Raw genomic sequence first — 9,664 nt, 5'->3', positions numbered from 1 at the left:
GTGTATAAAAGATCATATCACCTGAAAAACACCGATGGAAAAAAACCCAGTCAGTCAACAGTAGACGAACATACATGTAAATACAAAAAACATACAGTTAGTGGCGAAAGCTGCGAATGCACAGAGATAATCTCGTGATATTTAATTGTATGCCAAACATTTCAAGGTCATGGGTTGTATCAATAATCAACTCGTTCAACCAGGTACCTGTATCCTGGGTTTAAGCAAAGTTTTGAACACTCACCCATGTTCTGGGGAATGGACTCTCCACCTCACCCGGCAACAGCTCAGGTACAAATGGAGCACCGCTCTAATGGATGTGAACAAAAAAGAAATGAAAGAGGAAGAGCTCGCTGGAACTCAGTCTGTAAAACACCTTCCCTCTGCCACTGAGGGTTTATAACCAGAAATCAAAAAAACATTTTCTAATGTTTGTAGTACCCTGTGTGTACATTTTCTAATGTTTGTGGTACCCTGTATGTATTCAATCATGGGCCAAAAGAAGATCTCGTGGATACTCTTTATATAGTTATTTAGTTAATCTAGCAGAGCTAGTTATAGTACCCTGGGCTCTAATAGAGTCAGCACTCTTACGATCTCAAACAAAAGATAACAATCATTGTAGACTCGTATTAGTGCCTGTCCTTCATCTAGATCGATTTGTAGGGATCTCCCGTTTTTAGTAATCACCCAAAAGTCCGAGCGTGGTCTCAGAAGGCTCACACCTTCATCTAGATAAACTTGTAGGGACCTCCCGTTTTTAAATGATCAACCAAAAGTCCGAGCGTGATCTCAAAAAGGCTCACACCCTCCCGCATTGCTGCCGCCATCACCGCTTACCTGTCCGTCGGTACTCCGCGCCTTCCTCTAGGCTGACTGTGGGAGGTACCGACTGGACAGGAAGCGGGATATTTAAAATGACTCTGGTAGGTCAGGGAGCAGTACGCGTGCAACGTGAGCCCGCGCGTCTCTGAGCGCGTCGCAGCGCTCATGATCCTTGGGAAATGTAGTCTCTGGATAGGCACAAAGTGAAAGTGTAGTCCGGAAATGTATTCCGGCGATTACAACGGGGCGAATTGTCTCCTTCTTGTGCATTTAAGGATACACACGTTGGGTTTGGTTTAAGCAAACATTTAAAAACTGCAATTTGTGGCAGAGTGATTGTATATATTTAACCGCCCTATTTGCATATTAATGCGTCTGATTTGGAATACGCACTAGAACTGGCAAAGTGATGGGCTTTTGTGGCTACTAGGTAATTCTGCCTTCTTAGTTAAGAAATCATTTTGTCATTATGGGCCTGCCTCTAAGAGAGAGAAAGTAGATGACAGATGTATAACCCATGCCAAGACTAATTTAACATTGATAACCTTGGTTGTGTGCACAATGTTTTTATAGAGCCGTGAGCTTAGTGGACATGGTACTAATATTCCATGCAACGTGACTTATAGGTACCTTCAGTTTTTTGTTTCACAAGAGCCCGAATTTCGTAGTGCGCCTTGCATCGCAAAATGCAATGCAGTGCGAGCTACGAAATTCGTTTTATTAATTAAATTGTTTACTTACCTGCAATTATCCATATGCCGGTTTTTAGCAACCTCCACCCTGCCCCTCCCCCTCCCCACCCTCCTGCCCCACCGTAACTCCCTCCACGAGCCGTCGCTGCTCGCTGTGAAAACCTTACTGTATTAACACAGACAGGAGAACGTTCAACATCATGTCCTATGGAAAGGTAGTGCACCGAAAGAAGGTAAAGTACTGCTGCAAAAAGGAAGCAGTGCACTGAGTTCATAGCATGTGCAGAAGGAACTTCCAACTACAAAGGTAATATCTGTGCAGGAGGTAGTTGAGAAATTATCTTATATGAATGCTGCTAAACAGTTATCCTCAATGACACACATATGACCTGCGTGAAAATGTACATATATCCAGGACAAAGATTGTGTGCACAACTACAGGGCCCTTAGATCTCCCCATTGGCTGCCTATTCGTGAGAGGATAAAGTTTAAATCCCTGTGTATTGTCCATAAATCCCTACAAGGCAAGGGACCACCCATCCTTAAGAACTTAGTGTCTCCTTACAAAGCCAACAGACCCCTTCGCTCTGATTGTGAATGTCTGACCAGAATTCCCAGAGTAAGAAGGGCGCGCACTGGTGGTCGTCGATTTTCCGTTAAGGCAGCGACCCTGTGGAACTCCCTTCCGCTGATTATGCGAGCTGAACCAAGCCATCTGCGGTTTCGGAAGCTCCTCAAAACTTTCCTCTTTCCCAAGGCCCCCTAACTCAGCATTTTCTACTCAGTAGCCTCTGCTCTACAGCGCTGGGATGCCTCCGGGTAACCACGCGCTCTATAAATCTGCTTCACTTCACTTCACCCTTCACATGTTTGGCTGCCTTGTGCTAACGGACACACCCTTGCACCTTAGTGTAACAGTGTGTGCTTTCTATCAAGGATACATTTTGTACTGGAAGGGTATCCATCCAGTACAAAAACTATGCTTTGAAACTGTTCCCACTTTGTATCTTTGCTGCACAGTGCTGCACACATGTACATTTGGAAAAATATAGTTTTCAAACTGTTCATCAGTTATGCCTGCACATTTGGTTCAAAAATCACTGTATACCAATGTTAGTGGATAAGGATTTCTGTGAAAACCCTTGAGTGGTTGTGTGAAAATACACATATACCACTCAAGGAATGCCCACTTGAAGCAAAATAGCACATAGTACTACTATGCGTTACTTTGATGAACGTTCTAATGAAAACCCCGATTTGCACTGGAAAGTGAATACAATCACAATATTTTGAGTTGAGTAAGCTTTACAAGTAAAGCCATCCTGGCCCAAAGTATTGATGAATATGAGTCAGAATGATGGTTTTCCCATGCTGTTACCGCACACATTATATCCCAGTACATGTAATTGGACTTGGGTGGGTTGTTGCCTGACATAGTTTAAAGTGTATCAGACCCATAAACCCCGCAAACAAAAACAGCACTGATCTATAAAGCAAATGGTATGAAATTATGACATAAATGACAGGTCATTCGATGTTTACCCATATCTACTTTTATGCACATCGGTAAGTACAACTTGCAGCATGCATGTCCCACAGTGTGGCATGTGCTGACAGCTTACAGCTGCACTGATATAACTGTTGGACTTGGCCCATTCTGCAGGGTCATTCCCAAACTTGTTGCCTTCACTCTTCCCATTTTTCCTGATTTTTTTGTTGGCCTTAGGACTGCACACTTTACCATTGCTAACCAGTGCTTAAGTGCTTGTGTTCTCTGATTAATACATGGTAGTATTGGCTTATACCCAATTGGCATATTTAATTTGCTTATACGTCCCTAGTAAAGTGACCCTACATGTGCCAGGGCCTGTAAATTGAATGCTACTAGTGGTTCCAGCACTGAAACCCACTTAAGAAGCCCTTTAAAACTTGCCTCAGGACTGCCATTGCAGCGTGTGTGTGTAATTTTAAACTGCCATTTTTACCTGGCAAAGTAAACCTTTTGCCATGCCCAAACCTTCCTTTTTAATACATATAAGGCACTGCTGGAGTAGACCCTGGACAACCCAGAGGGCTAGGGTGCACTGTGTTTAAAAAGGAGGATATGTACTTTTAAGTTTTACATGTCCTGATAGTGAAAAAAACCTATTTTCTCACTACTGCAAGGCCTACCTCTAACAAGGGAGAACATTGGAATTACTATATTAAGTGTAGTTTTGAAATGGGAAGAGGTAACCAGTTCATGTTTGGTGTCTCTGAAATTGCAATTTAAAATCCTAACTTATGGTGCAGTCGGATTTTAAATTGACATTCTGACACCATAAGATATTTTACAATGCAGCCTTTATGTGACCAATAAGCTAGCACATATTTACTGTCATGTTGGCCTTGCTACCAATTTCTTTGTGGGAGAGTTTTTAAAAAAAGTAAATGTATAAGTTGATTGTCAGACTCCACTCCTCGTGACTTCACCCCCTTCCTGCTATTTCACCTTAACACCCGATTTATGGGATCTGGGAGTAAAGTTGTTCCATTTCCAGCACTGATTGAAAGCACATTCCAAAGAAAGACTAGGCACTTCTTAACAAATACATATTTATTTTCTATTAAAAATAACATTAACATCGTCGTAATCCTACCAAATAATGCGGCTCTCCATACACCATGTGAGACCATATGATGAGTTATGTGTTTCACGTAGTTTCAAATAAAATATTACAGTGCTCTTACCTCAGCTGTCTTCATGCCTCCCTCCGGAAGAAGTGATTCTCCCAGGTGCACGCGCCATTGAAGCCTCTGCCTTGCTGTAATGGCGCTCGTGGCTATTTTTAGCCGAATATACAGATGCTCGCTGATAAATTAGTGAAGTCAGTGGCTTCCACGTCATACTCTCCATTCCCAGCAGTCTTCATTAGGGAGAGTTACTGCAACGTTCACACCGTGTAAAAACGAACAATAAAATCAAGAAACCAAGTGCAAGTATGTTTTTTCAGCTCCTTAATATCTTTCAAGTAACCGCGCCCGTTTGTGATCCTATCTCTGAAATGTTTATATGCTAACAGTCCCTGGAGCCGTAAACCCGCATTTCAGCATCCCCAGAAAGAGATGGGTGAAGTGATACAAAAAGGATTCTAAGAGCAAAACAATGGAAATGGCTCACAAATATTCTGCGAAGCGGACCACTACTTACCGTGTCTAATTAACTGTAATTTCTCCTTTATGGCTGCAGCACCGTTCTGACATTTTCATCAACTCTCCAGTGAGACATACGTTGCTGCTCGTTTTTCCTCCCTTTAATCACACTAATCATAAAATCTGTTTCCATGAGCTACTTTTAATTGGCAGATATTCCCATGTGCCGGCGCAAAAAACATCCCTTAAAGTCGTGAATGTATGTCCTTTGCTGTTGCCTCTTGGAAAAAGCATACACGGAAACTAAGCGGCAGCCCAAATAAGAAAATAAAACGAAAATTACTTTCAGTAAGGGAGCATATACGATGTCGGTAATATATTTATAAGTGCATTTTATTTACTTATGAGTTTCTATTTGTCCATGATTCATATACCACCAAACCTCTTCACCAGCAGCACCTGTGACCTGTATATTGCATACAGATACCGCGGGAAGGTCATTGCTGAGCACTGTACCACTTCTACTGCCCTGTAGTCGACTTGTTTTTATGCACTCCTTAACTTCTCCTTATGGTAAATTTTATTTTCATTTTTTGCTGCCGCCCTCTCTCTACAGTTTTCTCCTGTTCGGGCACGAGTGACAGACTCCAAAATGGAAGTTGTTTGTTTCGTGGAATCATTTTGCACCAAAGAAGCAAAGACGGCATTGGCTCTGTGGGACCACCTTCAGTCGGTCGCTTACATCTTTTCCCCTGACAAGAATGAGCTGTTTTGCTTGTTATGTGCATTGAGCTCAGCTCCGTGCCCCTGGATTAACGTGCTTTTATTTTCACGGGCGTGCTGTTTACTAAGCTTTATTAGGTCAAGCCTAGGCATCGCGCATGCACTGGGTGCAAGATCTGTTATATTTAAAAATGACTTTATTCCTGCCTGCTACTTACCATTGGTTCACTCCTGCGTTGCTCTTCTTTGCTGACTCCTAAGTGGTTCATGCAGCCGATACTTCACTTCTGGTCAGGGCCAAGCACAGTCTCATGACGCTTACTTATTTTATCTGTTGTTTTGGAGAACTTTTATTTTTAAAGGTTGATTTAGGCCCGTCGCTGCTTTCACCCTTCGACCCAAACGCAGCGTTGCCCTTAATCAGAGGATGTGCTCTTTGCTGCTTCCTCCTACCCTTCAAAACAAATGCAGCGTTTCCCTTAACCAAACAGTGAATGAGCACGTTCTATAAAAATATATCAATGTGATACTTTGAGAGGGAGGGGGAGCAGACCAGACAAGACCATTTTGATATGTGAAAAAGTCGGCTTTATTGAAACATGTGTACATTACAATGACCATCCCTGGCAACTGCCTTACAAAACTTAAAACCTCTCTAATACATCAGATTACCTGCCCCCAGACCCCGCCTCGGTCCCTACGATCCCCTGAACATGCCGCCACCCTGACATTACAATGCATTACATTAGCATTATACACACCTCCGATGCCTGCCTCTCTAAAACAGTAAATCACCAAACCTCTCTAAATGAACTTCAAATAACCTGCCTACCCCTTCCTTGTCTATGGACCCAACTTCAACGGTAACCCAAAAAACTTCTGCCATCCCTCGCAAACTTAACAAAAAAAACGCCACCCAGAAAATGAGAAGAGAGACTCTACCCTATTTTATGATCCCGTGCCTAAATTAGTCACTGGGTGTTGGACTTGGCCAAAACCTCCCTGATTTCTAAAAGGTATAAGTCCATGCCCATCCTAGAAAGATGCATACCATTGCCCCAGAAAAATTGCAATGTCTCAAAACGTATCTTAGAATGATTGATCTATCCAAAACCCAAACTCCTACAAAAACGTGCCATTTCTGTGTTTGCTTTCCGCCTAGCCTTATTAATAGCGCCCAGGTTGACGGCTCCCGCCAAACCCTGCGAGGCACAAACTCAGACAATATAACAAAGCAACCTGCCCACTGCTCTTTAATCAGGGCCAAATCCTTCTTTTATGACCCTCATCAGCACCACGCCCTTTTCCTTGCACAAGACATTCTCTCCCAGGTGTGACAACAAAATGTCCGGGCACCTGCCACCTACTAAGCACTTGTTAAGACATTGGATTTGCTCCTTACAGCACATGCTCCCTGTACCCTTAAAAATAACCTTACACGTTAATTAAAACCTAGGTTGACACCAAAATAATTTTGCAGTGTTTTAACTTGCGCCCATTTCAAGAAGGAGTGCCCCGCAACCGAAATTCCTCTGCCTGAGGGCTGGGCACAGAACCTGAAATGAGAAAGATTGACATGAATCTCAGACATTGAAAAATGACACACGTGCATTCCCTTTTCTCGTTCTTACATAGTGCTTAAAACAATTAAAAGACCAGTGACCCAAGAGCATAATATCCTCCTGTGCCAAGCCCCCGCTGTTCACCTCAGTTGCTGGACCAATCAGAAAAGAATGCATTCCAAAACCTGCCCCATCAACCCCATTAAAGTATAAAGCCTTTCTCAGCACCACGTGCAACTGGTAATCCGTTACTCTGGGCCCATTCGCATCCACACCTGAGTGGACATGTAATGAGGGGGTTCGCTGGCTGCCATCTGACCCATACCCCCTCCCCTTCTGGCATGTTTTGGACCGACTTAACCATATCTGCAACCCTTGTTCTTGAGGAACTATGGCCTGCCACACTCTTACCCCTCCCCTCCTGTTACCCAGTAGCTCTGATACTCTAAAGGCCCGAAAAACATCCACATCATCATTGTCAAGAACAAGCAAGTCTCTTGGTCGTCCTTGCACGGCAGTATTTCAACCACCCGACGTAACATCTACCACGAAAGTGGCTTCCTCAGATTCTGCGCTACACCTCTCTCCCTTGCCCATCCTTCTAAGATTTCCCAGTTCTCCTTCCGCTGGAGGATAGCCCCAAAGCAGCTTGCCCATGAAGGGGATACCTTCCAATTTCCCAGCGATTGAGACCCTAGACAAACCTTTGTCAATGAGGTCCAATGTAAACTGAATGACATCCTTTGACTGCCGCCAGAGTGCCGCTGGGCACCTGACTTCAGAAACTCCTCCCTTGCTAAACTGTAAGCCGCCTCAGTGGATTTTTACAGGGAACCTACCACCAATTGTAGCATCCTGCGTCGCCTACATACCACAAATGGGCGGCATTGGTGCGGGGTCCTGTTGGCGTCCTTGGCCAGCCCACGGAATTGCCACCACTGTGAATGAGCCAAAGCGTCAGCTATGTCATTGTCCACCCCTGGCACATGCAAAACCCTAAAGGCAATATCGTGTCTCAGACAGCCCAACACAAAAAAACTCTTAGCAGCTTCAAAATGTGCTCGTTCTTTGCAGACAGTCTATTTACAATTTCTACTACTGCCATGTTGTCTACCTAAAAGAGAACTCTCTTGTGGGCTAATTCCTCCCCCCAAAGGGTTATTGCTACCACTAGAGGAAGGAATTCCTAGAAGGCTATGCTTCTGCCACCATCTTTCTAAAGAGCTGGCCACTGCTCTGCGCACCACCTCCCTTGCCAAAACAAAACAAAGCCTTTGCTGCTTGCCGCATCAGAGGAGTTGGAGCCAGCTGGCCCAGCCAGCTCCAACTCCTCTTCCCCACTGGCCCCACTCTCCCCTTTTTCGGGGCCCTCCTCTTCCCCCCAACTCTACTAAGCCAAGATCCAGAACTTCCCACTCCCCTGTCACAGCCCCAGTACCCTCATGGTAGTAACCTGCCTTCATGCACCCCTCCCCCATCTCCATAACTATTGGGGCCTCAAACTCCACCACACGCTGTCCAAAGGGCCTTCAACTCCCCAGTGCCTCACCCTGTAACTGTCCCCCGACCACCCAGCCCTCCTGCCACTGCAGACGAGGGTCAGCTTCCTGGCGCCTCCTCAGCATGCTCTGGCTCAGGCCTATTATTTTGACCCCTCTCCTCGCTCCCTCCCTGGCCGTATATCAGAGCATGTTTCTCCTACTTGACAGTCCCGGTAGCCAGCTTGTTCTTCTTCGGCTCCGGGGCTTTTACTGCCACAATCTGCCGGCTCCTGATGTGCGGCGAAGCTCTCCCACGGCTCTTTGCCTTGGCCCGCCTACTGGCGCCCCCACTTAATGGACGTCCCTGGGGACGCTCTCCTTGTGTAAGAGCGACCCTGCCCACTTAGTGCTGCAGTCCTACACCGCTTGGGTGAGGAACAAGCCACCACAGCAGTGGCCACCCTGCTGACACCTGTCGCTTCGGGTGCACCAGCTCTGTGGCCTCAGGAATGACCAGTTCTATTCTCCCAGCCTCACTCAAGAGGCGTAATGCTTCAAGGACCCTGTAGTCTTCCATGCTACAAACCCAAGTAAAGATATACCAGCAATTAATTAAATGTACACTCCCGAAAAAATTTGCCTAACCACTACACACTTCCGGCCACCAGGTCACCAAACCTAAAATGGTGGCAGGGAGCACCCCGAATGCCCTTATAATTGGGCTATTATTGGGCTACAAAAGTAGCCCAATACTCAAAATGGAAGGACGGGAAGCTGACCCCCACCCCTCCCTAACCGCCCCGGGGGGAGACCTCCCTTCGGTCAGCTGCCCCCCAAACCCCTATTAAATATATATATGAACAAGGCGGCAGGAGTCCGTCGAAACGCGTCTGAGCAGTAACTGAGCTAAGGAATAAAAACGTTTGAATTGAAACTCAAGGAGTCAGCGCCTTCTTTCATCAGAAGTTTGGTATGGTAAAGAATATATATATATATATATATATATATATATATATATATATATATATATATATAAAGAACCTCCAAATTGCCACAAGACTGCGCCGGACTCTCTCGGGGTGGGTGCTCAAAAAAGCGCTCGTGGCTGCATCCCAAACTTTTGTCACTCACATCCCTCACCACTGCAGAGGGAAAAGAGTACCACGGCAACACAGGTGAGATGTCAAATTCCTTTAATTCAGGCGTTGTGCATGACGGGTTTCATTTTATTTAAAACTTCCTCAGATGC

This window comes from Lissotriton vulgaris, chromosome 3_1, assembly GCF_964263255.1.
Source record: "Lissotriton vulgaris chromosome 3_1, aLisVul1.2, whole genome shotgun sequence".
In the NCBI taxonomy this organism is placed as follows: Eukaryota; Metazoa; Chordata; class Amphibia; order Caudata; family Salamandridae; genus Lissotriton; species Lissotriton vulgaris.
Note: the sequence above shows the minus strand (reverse complement) of the source record.